This window comes from Microtus oregoni, unplaced genomic scaffold (assembly GCF_018167655.1).
Source record: "Microtus oregoni isolate MIOR12 unplaced genomic scaffold, Mior012 000010F_ref0000083, whole genome shotgun sequence".
NCBI lineage: Eukaryota > Metazoa > Chordata > Mammalia > Rodentia > Cricetidae > Microtus > Microtus oregoni.
This window is the reverse complement of record NW_024543069.1, coordinates 19,299,028-19,311,245: the sequence shown is the minus strand read 5'-3', so window position 1 is coordinate 19,311,245 and position 12,218 is coordinate 19,299,028. Positions and strand designations below refer to the sequence as shown.

The following is a 12,218-nucleotide window of genomic DNA, read 5'->3' as shown; positions in this document are numbered from 1 at the left end:
TTTGAAATTAATGTGCTCCACATAGAGAGGTCTAGGACAGTCAAGGCTATATAGAAAGACCATGTCTCAAAGAGCTTATTAATTAATTAATTAGTTAATTAATAGAAACGCACTCGGTGACTTTGACACTGGAAGGGATTTTTATCAGTACAATAGGAAAATGATAGCACTAATCATTAATCAAAATACCGAGACTTCTTCAGTAGCGTACATGGCATATGGCTAGCTTCTGTGCTAAATCCCTTATTTGTCTTAACTCATTAAAACCTGGCAGTGTACAGGGTAGGTACTTTCAATGTCCACTTGGCTAAACAGTGAGGTCAGTGAGGTTCTGTAGGGGAAACAGTGTCTTGCTTGAGGTTGTACCTTGAAGAGTTGAGCTGTGGCAGCTCTGTGTGGCTCTTTATCCTTAAGCACTTGCCTTCTCTAGGATGAAGATGAGTCACCATAGCGACAAATGGCGGCTGGTAGGTGGAGATTAACATGATGAATAAGGATTCCAGAGTTTGTGTGTGGAAGACATAGGTGCAGAGGTAAATCAGCAGCAGTCCCTGGGCCTCTAGGATGGCATGGTGCCCTTTAGTGAGTCACCTGGAGTTGTGTTCGGTCCAGTGCTACTAGCCTGGGAAACTGCCCAAATCGTGCCTGCTGATTGGAACCTTCTTAGCTTGCCCTGAAATTTTGGGCATCTGCTGAGTTTAGACTGGATGACACTACACTTTTTAGAGCTGGAAGCTTATAAGCATCTCGATCCAGAAGGAAATAAACAAATGTGGCACTCACAGTTCGTTATCCCAACAAGGACGGACAAAATATCCACTGCTTATAAATAGCATTTGTTTGTGAAGTTAGCCTGGACTTTGATCTTGAGCTTAATGGCAGCGTGGGTCATATCAACTTTGCCAAGCAGCAAAGCTTTAAATGCTTCATCATTAATTAAAATTTCTTAAAACCGTTTCTCAGAACACTAAGTGAAACTTTTAACGTTTCCTTTAATGGTGTTTGAAAGAAAGAGTCTGAGGACAAATTGATTTAATACACCCTGTGAGTAAGAACTTGTTTCTCAGGGATTAATACACTGCAGCGGTTAAGGGTTGGAATTGCCAGACTCAAACACTCCCTCCCTGTCTCTCAGCTGACTCACTGGGTAAGACACTCTGTGCATCAGTAAACTGGCAGAAAGTATCTGTATCCCATGGGGTTGTGGAAAGAATCTGGGGAGGTGATGCTCACCAAGCAGTGTTGATGTTAGTGTGGCCAGCTGTCCGTGAGCAGTTTTTAAACAGAGAAAATCGTGGACCCAATAGGGTCTCTTGCGTTCCGCTGCCGCACCCCTCTGGATCTGGGTGACTTTTCTCTGTGAACTTTGGAAGCTCTCCCTCTTTTCTTCTGAGCAGCTGCCCACCAGTCAGTTGAAGAATGGCATCAGGGCATGCAAGTCCTTTATGGGTTCTTTCTACTTTCTTCTTCCAAGGCTGGCTTTTGAGCTTTGTCTGCACACCTCTGCTGGGATCTCTTCCCTTATTTAGAAATTATTTGATGTGCATCAGAGAGTCGGTGCTCACATAGCATACGATTTAAGTCATCCTCGGATGTGCCGCCCTAGGAGCTGAACTCTTCCTCAGGGACAGCACGAGCAGTGCACTTTGTCAGCTGAGAAAAGGCTTGTCTCGACAACATCTTCCGTCTCAGAAATTCTAAAGAAACTTGCTAGTTGGTTTCTGAGTGCCCAGAGTGATCTTCTCTCAGCTGAGCCGCAGTCAGAGTGGGGGGTTTTCTTATATGGATTGGATATCATCAGTGTCTTTGCAGTGAAAATTGTTCCTCCTCACATTGCGGCTTTAATTGCTGAGAACCTTCCTTCAGTCATAGTGAAGGCAAGAGTCTCCCAGTTTTCCCTCCTTTCCTCCATCTCTCTTTGGGGCTACAATTGATTCAGAATAAAACTCAGATCTCAAACCCAGCCTGTGTGGCTCTCTCTGACTGCTGCCCCACCCAGCTTCCTCCTCACACTGTCTGTATCCTTTGTGTGCACTGCCTCTCTGTCTCCTTCTGGTGACGTGTCTTCCCCATGACCTCCCACCAAGGATGTCACCATGCCTTGGAAAATCTCCCCATCTCTTCCTGTTTCTGGCCGCCTCATTTTACACCTCTCTGTTCTGGTCTGTAGCGTTCCCAGCCGTCTCAACTGGCTTCTCATGGACTTGGTTCCCACACTGTGTCCTGCCCCCCAGCCTGCCTTTTCCTTCTAAGATGGCTTCTGAGGTATGGAGCCATATTCCCGACAAGGGAACTCAGAGTTCTTGAAAGGATGAAAGAAAGAATGAGGGAGGGAAGGAGGGAGGGAGGGAGGGAGGGAGGGAGGGGAGGAGGGAGGGAAGGAGGGGAGGAGAGAGGGAGGGAGGGAAGGAGGGAGGGAGGGAGAAAGGGAGAGAGGGAGGGAGGGAGGGGAGGAGAGAGGGAGGGAGGGAGGGAGAGAGGGAGGGAGGGAGGGAGGGAGGGAGGGAGATGCCTGAGAGCAGGGCAGGCCGACTTTTAGTTCCTGGAAGAGAGAGTTGGACAGTTACCCTGTCTGAAGGAAGAGAAGCCAGAAGAAGCACTTAAGAACTGAGCGCTGAGGCCATTGACATTTGTTCATAGTTTATTGGGGGGGGGGGGGACGACAGTTGTTCCACCTGTTTCCTTACATCCCCAGGGTCATCAGTCTTCCTCCCAGGCTTTTGCTTACTTAGGTCCTTAGACTGCAAAGCAGATTTTTCTCTTTTAAGGAGGGCTTTACTGTTTCCATCACAGGAGGCCCCAAGCTTGCCTGTATCTCCTTTCTGCATCAAAGCATGGTTCTGACTCTGTCCTTTGCACAAGAGCGTGCTGTTATCCCAAACAAGGTTCTGACGTAATGATGCCGAAACGCCCCAAATGGTTTAACCTGGGAAGGAGTTGGCCGTGTTTGTGCCTGTTCTCCCCCTCTCAAAGCTGTTCTTGATGCTGTGAGTTACTTGTTCACTGGCGGTCTTTCTCTGGGATACTAAGTCTGGCGCTCATTGGACCCATGTTCTAGGGTGGTGCCTCTCACAGAGCTCAGATGAGTGAAGGAAGGTAGAGGAGGAGAGCGATACTTAAGAGAGTATAATGCCTGATGCAGCAGTTTGGAGACTGAGTTTGAATCCCCAGAGCTGATCTAAAAGACAGCTTTGTGACCCCAGCACTTCTATGGGGAGACTGGAAGTGGGATCTCTGAAAGTTCAAGGGTCATTTAGCCTGGCATACGCAGTGGAAACCCAATAAAAAAAAGTACTCCTTCTCAAGCAAGTTGAAACACTTGAGGTTGTCGTGTGACCTCCACCTGCAAGCCTCAGCCTGCACACATCTGCATTGATACACTTAGTGAGTTACACACTTCCATACATCCGCATACACGCTCTCAGAATGAAAGGGATTAGAGAAACTGAGTCATGGAGCTGAAGTTCCATTGACTGATTTCGTACCTTTCATCATATTGCCTGTTTGTTTAAGACAAGCGTCTCACTGTAAATCCTAGCTGGCTTGAAACTTAATGCATAGACTCCCAGTCTGGCCTCATATTTGCAGAGATCCACCTGCTCTTTCCTCCTGAGGCTTCAAATTAAAGGCTTTGCCACCAAACCTTGCTTATTACCTACTTGTTTTTACTCGTTTGTTTATGTCTGATGTCCTGCAATGCTTTTGAGTCTGTGTTCATACCATCTTAAGTGTATGCTTACAGGCCCTCCCCATCCATATCCCTTACCTCTCCTCACATTAGTGGTGATTATTTTGTAGTATGTCCATCCAGAAATCCTTTCTATGTAGTAGGAAACATCTAGCTGGCCCATTTGGGCCAACCTTGAGGGCTTTCCAAACAGTATTCCAGGGGGAGGGAGGGAATAGCCTCACCAGGGAGGCTTCTGGTTTGATACGTTGTATATGGATGTGGGTGCAATTTTGTTGAAATAAGTGTTTCTCCTGACAGATGAAAATAAGTAAGAATACCTAAAATGAGAGGTGTATATGACATTTTCAGGAGATTAGGGAAAGGCTTAGAACCCTCGCTCGTGGTCCTAGGAACTGAAGGTGGCAGAAAAGACCAAGGAGGCTTTGAATGTGGTTTGAACTTATTTCATCGCAGGAGTTCCTAAGCCCAAAGCACAGTCTGTCCTTGACAGGATGCACAGGACATTCTAGGTGCTTCCCCTGCTTTCCCAAGCCCCATTTACACACACCCCCACTAGTTTTAATGACGGTTCTGCACACTTTGTAAAGGCCATTAGATTTCTGGTAATAAGATTCACAGCCTCAGTTTTTGAGTATTGAAAATATTCTTTGAAAATGAAAAAAGATGGCCGGGGGTATATCTCAGTGTTAGAGCATGTTTTTAGCATGCACAGAGTCCTTGCTTTGATTACCAGCAGCAACTATAAAGACACACAAAGACAGCATGAATTCATCAAAGTAAAAATGTGAACAAACTGGTAAAATTGTTGAGCCCTGTCATTGAATGTACCTTGAAATACCCAACAAGAGAAACTTTGGGTAACATGGTAGAAGTAATCCTGAGCAGTGTGGAGAAATGATAGTGTCGAGAGAGAATTGTTGAAAACAGCAGCTCCAGGTTCACACAGGTTCATGAGCCTTTGCTTGATAATATGTTTCCCATGACCACTCCCCAGCTGCAGTGCGAGAAGCTGAGCTCCAAATCGGGATAAGAAGTGAACCTTGCTAAACAAGGCTCAGTACCAGGAAACAGCTGTCAAAATACAGCTCTTCAGAATAGCGGTTTTAACCTCTGTATGTGCGCTCTGTTGCTCTACTAAATGCATTCATTGTTCCAAAACCCACTGGAGTGGAAATGAGTATTTTGTAAGTCTTCTAACTTCACGATGACTCTCAAGAAAATAGTTTGAAATGCTCCAATTTAACATGAATAATTTTTATTCATTTTTATGAATAATGATATCTTTATCAGGATATCAGGAATGATCTGTTTATGTTTTAACTTGATATTTTTCAAGAAGAAATGTAGGAACACCTCAACCTTGCAGGCAACCATCAATGACTTAGGCCACAGAGAAGGGAACTTGAAACACATCTCATTCGTTGGGAAGTGTTGCTCAGAGCTGCTCTTCTCTGTTTTGTGGAGCCTGGCTCATATGGAAGAACCCACTCCACACCAGTAACATAGCAGTTACTCTAACAAGGGTAAAAATGACTATTTTCTGTATGGAGTTAAAGTGTCGATGTCTATAAACTAGAACTTTGGATTCCCAGTCTTCGTTTAAAGCTTACACGGGGGCAGAGGACAGCCATGGCTCTCATTCTAAATAGATGCTTCTTGCTTGTCACCTTGTCCTGCTTTTATTTCCGCTTTTCATAAAGTCTCACTATATCTCTGGATGACTTGGAACTTGCTATATTTGGACCAGGCTGGCTTCAAGCTCAGAGATCTGCTTCCCTTTATTTCCCAATTCCTGGGATTAAAGGTATAAATCATCATGCCTGGCTAAAATGTACATCTGCTTTTTTTAAAAAAAAATTGTATATGTGTGTGTGTGTGTGTGTATACGTGCATGCGCAAATATATGACTGTGTGCACACGTGTGCATGTGAGTATGCACCGAAGAGTGCCATGTTTCCTGGACTTGGAGTTCCTGGCAGTCATGAGTCTCCTGGCATGAATGCTTGGAACTCCTGTCCTCTGTGAGAGCAGCAAGCGCTTTAACTACTGTGCAGTCCGGTTTGGACTCCATTCCTCGACGTGTTTTCTGTAGAAATTGTTACTCAGGCTCAGCGTAGGCCAGTTCTAGAGACTGACTTCTGTCAGAAAATACAGTTTTCTGACTCACAGGATATTTATAACTCAGTTATCAATGTTTATAAAATATCTTTTTGCAGAACTGTTTTGTTAGCAAAGTGGTCTATGATGCTCGGTGCTCTGAATGTAAACCGCTAGAGCAGTGTTGCCAGGGAGAAGCAGAATATCCGCACAGCTGTGGACAGGTGATGGTTTCTCAGGGTGCAAAATACACTGATGGTAACAGGAAAATCATCATTGGAGTTTATTAAAATTGACTCTTCTGCCTTTCATTAGACACCGCTGACATAGTCAGGAGGAGATATTTACCCTGTGTGGTGGTCTGAATGAGAACGGCTCCCATAGGTGCGTGTGTTTGAATGTTTGATCCCTGTTAGCAGAACTGTTTAGGAGGTGTGGCCTTGCTAGAGGAGGTGTGTCACTGAGGGCAGACTTCGAGGTTTGAAAAACCCATGCCATTCGGAGTCTCTCTGTCTGGTGGTTGTATCTCAGGCCTTGAACTCTTAGCTACTGTTCCAGGGCCACACCTGTGTACCTGCTGCAATGCTTGATGGTCCTGGATTCTAACCCTCTGGAACCATAAACCCCAAATTCAACATTTCCTTTTTATGAGTTGCTTTGGTCTAGCATTTTTTTTTAAAGGAATGGGAAAGTACCTAAGACACTCTATACATCTGCTAAAGAATTTCAAGTATGATAGAAAGGCAAGAACTCAATCTAGAAAAGAGCTGAGGAACTTGAAGAAACAATTCTAAACCTTTGTTTGACCAAGGAGCATCTGACAAGAGAGACAGTATTCTTAAAGGGAAATGGAAAATAAAACAAGCTGTGTTTGGGGGACATTCATGACCTAACTGACGTTTTATTCATTTGTTAAGTGTGTAATTCCAAATATTAGCCTATCGTTTCCTACTTCCCTCTTTTGAGACAAAGCACTCACAACTTTTTCCTTGTTCCGATCTCCTGCTATAACATCACAGAGTCATTTTTTTTTTTTAGATTTTGTTATGTATTTCATTCAGTAAGTGCTTTGTTTGGGAAGGTAATTTTTCTGGATTGGGATAGATGCATAGAAAGGGACATCTTTCGCCTTTGGATTTGCAGTAAGTATATGCGTCAGGCTTTTTGTGTTAGTAACTATCATATTTTAGCTTTTAATTTTGTACCAGGCATGTGATAGATATTACGCTGATGCTTCTAAACAACTATCATATTCTGCTTTTATAAATGAAAAAAAAGCAATCAATAAGAAGCAATTTAATTTTATAACCTTGGTTTCTTTGGTTCTTACAGCCATCAGACTGCCGCTGAGCTGTTTTACTGAGAAAGACCACGGTGGCATCCGTGTACAGTGATTGCTTTCTTATGTCGTGCCAGTCATAGTGCTGGGATAGTATGTATTAACTGTTTACTCTGTATGTTATCTTGGTGAGGAAAATCAAGGCTGCATCAAACGAAGCGGTCTGGTCAGGATTTAAAACTAGAGGATCTTATTACAGAATGTACATCTCTTATGACTGTTCTGTTCCTTGTTTTTTGTTTTAATGCATAGGGGATGACTTCTTGCCTTAGGAAGCACAGGGCACCATGCCTTTTCCAAGGTGGCTTAGCAGAGAAGGGCTTTAGATAAAACATGTGATTCTTGTTGCCAGTTTAAGACTTTTTTTTTTTAAATTTCCTTCATTGTCTGGGAAACTTAACTGTTAAGGACAGAGTTAGGTCTCTTCAGGGACTGGCAATCTAATCTGAGCCTGAGTTATTTTACTCATGTGACTTCTTAGTTGTTTAAAATCCTGTCTTACTGTTTATTTGAAATAGACTAAGAAGCCAGACAGGACTGGCAGTATGCTACATCTGTACAGAAGGAAATCAGTTGCAGGTCTGTAATTAGGCAGTCAAATGCTTTGCCACAGTATCAAAAGATTGAGCAGTAAATGGCATTGCGCGGTCAAAGGTAAAATAATGTATTTAAAGGCTAACAAATGGGTCTGTGAATTTGGGAGCTTGCCACCAAGCCTGCTCGCTTGAGTTCTATCCCTGGGACTCGTGGTGGATAGAGAGAACTGGCTCCAAAAAGTTGTTCTCTTACCCTCATGTAGTTCATCCATACTTGTGGAGACATACATGCACACACACATACACAGAGTATAAAATATATTTAAAAATATTTGTTCTCCAGAAACTATTCCTTTCAGCCCTGTGCTTTTGGTTAAACTTAATCTATGTTTTCAACCAGTCTGTGTTAGTGGCACCAGTTAAGGGGACCGCTGCTGCATTCAAACTCATCACAGACTTGGTGACAACAGGGGCACTTGGCTCTAGGTTTTCTTTTCATGTCAGACCTCATCCTTTCCCTTCCCGTTTTCACTTCTGTAAAGGTGGGGCTTGCAGGCAGAAGGACAATTTCAGGAGTCAGGAGGGGAAGAGGATATTGAACATCAAGGCCCATTTTCTCAGTTTTCTTATGGTTATTAGTAAGTGTAGTGCTGTAAGCTCCCAGTGGGCTAGGATAGGGAGCTAGGACAAGGCCAGCAAGTATTCACTGGCTTGTAGTGAGATTAGAATATCCTCAGAATCTCTGTAAAGTTAAAAATATATCCTAAGAAATTATGTGGTCAAAGATCACTGGCCTGGCTTTTTAGACAATTAGTATTAGAATAAGAGTAGGGGTTATATTTAAAGTTAGGTTTTAATGTGACCCAGTGGAATGGGGTCCAGAGGAAGGTGCTTCATGGCAGAGTATGGCCAGCTTCTAGAGTGTGGCTGTCATGTGGTAAGGAGTCAGTGTTTCCAGAGCGGACTGTAGTTCAGTTCCTTCAGCAGCCTTAGACTAATAGGAGGACTTTGTCCATGTTTTATAGCAGGGTGGAAATGTTCCTTCTATGAAGCCTTGGTGAGCTCACCTTGGGAAAATCTCACAACCAACCTTTCCAACCAGGTATCTCTCCTATTAAAAAAAAGAAATTGGGCATATTTCCAGACTGTGTGGTTTTAACTCACAATAGAGTTCAGTGGCCGTGTGTGATATATTAGAAGCTTATTTTATGATCCTGGAAAGCCAAGCATTCAATTCCTTGCCAGGATGACCACACCAACACATAGAGCTTCTTCTGAGCACGTATGTCTCATAGCTGGTCCTTTTCTCTTTGGTATCTTAACGTCAACAGTAGACGTTCTATAATTGAATAGAAACCACAAACCTCCTCTTATCTGGAGGATGAACAGTCAGAACATGACATGTAAGACATTTGATGCTTTTCACAAAGAGCAGATGGCTAACTTCCATGGGGAATGAAAGGCTAGCAATTTAATTTAGGCTGAGTAAAGTCAGAAGTTTTCAAAGGAAACAGAAATTGATTAGATACCAAAGCAACGTCTTCAACATTAAAAGTGCAGGTGGATTGAGAAGCCTCGTGGTAAACTTGGTTTTCCTGTGAATTATTATAGTCCAGAGGTTACTAGAAGGATAAGTAATTTACCTCCTACTGATATCGTTTTCTAGGATGCTATGTCAGACAAAAGGAGGAGTCAGATTTAATAAAGGGAATTTTAAAGACCTAGTTGGGGAAATTATGCTTTGCAGGGGAAGGGATTTCTGTTTTATATGTTGCCTGTATGTTGCTCAGGATGCTGAGAATTAAAACTAGATTTTACATGCTTCATTCATATGTGCTTTTTTTACGTAAAGGTAGTACACCTGTGATGTCGCTGGTTCTCTTAAACTGATGTGCCCAGACTCTCCTGAGGAAGCACTTCCTTTTTACATTCATAGGGATTGTGGATGCAGCAGCAGACTTATAGCTGATTTGCAGCCCCAGACGCTACTTTGTCTGGACTAAAACATTCAGTTTGTCTACAAGGTGACCAGGCCACTATGAAATAAAGAGCACTATTTATAATTGTATCCAAGTAACAGGTATGCCTGTTATTTGTATGATCATTCTACTTGGTGAAGCTGAGATTTGTGCTTCATAATCACCAGAAGGACTTGTTCAAACATAGGCTGCTGAGTTCTGACCCTCGAGTTTCTGATTCAGTAGATTGGAGGTCAAGTATTTGCACATCAGATAGTTTCACTCATGGGCCCTTCCTTGGAGAACTCTGCCTAAACAGACTGGGCACTATTGGACTCCTAATTTTCGGTCGATGTAATTTTTATTTCTTTCTGTTTCCTCTCCTCCACTAGACAGCGTTTTTATTTTATTTTATTTATTTATTTTGGTTTTTTGAGACAGGGTTTCTTTGTGGCTTTGGAGCCTGTCCTGGAACAAGCTCTGTAGACCAGGCTGGTCTTGAACTCACAGAAATCCGCCTGCCTCTGCCTCCCAAGTGCTGGGGTTAAAGGCGTGTGCCACCATCTCCCAGCTCTAGACGGTGTTTTTAAAACACAGATAGATGCCCATGACACAATGTCACTGGTGTTGTAGAGTTGGCCAACGCTGAGAGGTCAAGGTAACTCATTTGCTTCTGTCTTGAGGGAAAGGCAGGAGCCTGTGCAGTGAGCAGAACCTCAGTTCTCAGAACTTGAAGCTTAGAAAGGCCTCGACAATTGAGTCTGTTCTAAAAACACTGACTGCGGGGAACACGGTTTCTCAACCATTGCTGCTCCTGTGTTGAGCGGGTGACTTCAGGAGCATCTTGAGTCTGTAAGAAGTGTCTTGACCATTGTTCCTTTCCTTCTTGGCTCACTAGCTTGTGCTAAAGACTAGTGCAGTCCTCAGTCACATCATAGCTTGCGTGTGGGTGGAGAGGTGCTGGGGTGTCTCCCTCCTTGAGTATTCATTTAGTGATTAGGTGACAGATTGAATGAGAACCTTAGGCAGCTTGTTAGTAAGGCACGCACGGATGTGATATCACTGGGGAGTAAGCCGACCTCAGATCACCAGTTTCAGCATCAGCAGGAAACTTGTTGTACTTGAATATTAAAGCAAGAAATGATTGAAAATCCTGTCGAGGTAGACGCAGGGTTAGGTGTTGCAGTTAAGTACTAGGTGAGTCACTTGTGGGCTCAAGTTCGAAAGACCTTCTCTCTGTTGCTCTGTCTTAACTGTTTTAGTCTTCAAAGATACTGTATTGGGACCACTGGATTATGTTTTCTAATGCTCTGTTTTGTAATTATATTTTTTTCTGATGATGCTATTTTTTTTGTGAAAACATTAAAAGCAACATTGTTGTCCCTCATTCACTGTGTATTTTCTTCATACATGATGTTGTTAATGACTTCATAGATATTATCTGAATTGATGCTTTGTGACTCAGAAAATAGGAACGGGGTTTAGAGAGCTTGGTGGATGGGATACTCAGGAAGGTTACTTAGTACCTTGTTGCCTAGTGTAACTTTGAACTGTCTCATGTGCTTTGTTCTCTATGACACTGGCTTTGAGAGACACTTCTCCTTACCGCTCTATCTTCCTGGCTGTGGTATTTTCTTTTAACATTGTCAGTTGATAATTTAATGAAAAAAAAAATAGCACTAAAGTACCCGACTAAAGGGATTGGCGAGGACGTGCTGTCCAGTGAGTGGTTATCAGGAAGAACAGGAAGCAAGTACAACCATCACCAGATGGGGCTGATAGGAGTCCTTGGGCTGAAGGAACCAGCAGACGTGGTAGCCTCTTATTGTGCAGTGGGGGGGTTGGCTCCTGGTGAGATCACCTCTTGTTGCCTTCCACCTAGGTACTTGTCATTTCCTGCTTCCTCTCTAAAGGGCTGCTGCTGCATGCCAGTAAATGGTAGTGTATTACCCACACTGCCAACTTCCCCTAATTGGGTCTTTGTGCTTTGAGTACCTTGGTATCCCGTTACTTTTTCCTCAGGTTTAATAGGCATGACAGTATGTATATATTTCATACATATCTGTGAGTTTGTGATCGTATGTGTGTGCTTGTATGCATTTATAAATTTTATTAAAGTATAAGATTTTATATGCTTGTAGAAGTTAAAATGTTACTTCAATATATTTAGTGAATACGTTGTTTTCTTATTTTTACATTAACATTTAGATTATTTGGTACTAAAATAATTTAACATTGGTCAAGTATTTTCAGTAGTTTAGCTGATTAGTTATATAGTATAAGTTAGTATCTGCAAATGAATGCAAAGTTTTGCTATGTATAGGATAATTATTTTGTTTTGGCTTTTATGCCTCTTGAAGATCAAATGCAGATCTTACTAGGTGTTATTAGAGTTAACTTGCCGTATAAGGGCCAAGCTAAATGCTAGTTAAGTATAGTGTATGTTCAGGGAGACACAATTTGTTATACGCATATGCATCCACTTGCAGAAAAGGAGAAACTTTTTTTTTTCAAAATGAAAGTTTTGAAAGAGGGAATATGACCGTGGATTTACTTTTGAGAAGCCGTCTCAGTACCTTTTACATGATTTTGAAATG

General features: G+C 42.7%; 2 protein-coding genes across 14 annotated transcripts in view; one reads left to right on the top strand and one right to left on the bottom strand.

Annotated features, from left to right (window-relative positions):
* Med12l (mediator complex subunit 12L) overlaps positions 1–12,218 on the top strand; it is a 310,727-nt gene that overhangs the window by 146,875 nt on the left and 151,634 nt on the right. The gene's annotated exons all lie outside the window — the stretch shown is intronic.
* Positions 1–12,218, bottom strand: part of P2ry14 (purinergic receptor P2Y14) — a 46,934-nt gene that overhangs the window by 34,360 nt on the left and 356 nt on the right. The window lies entirely within an intron of this gene.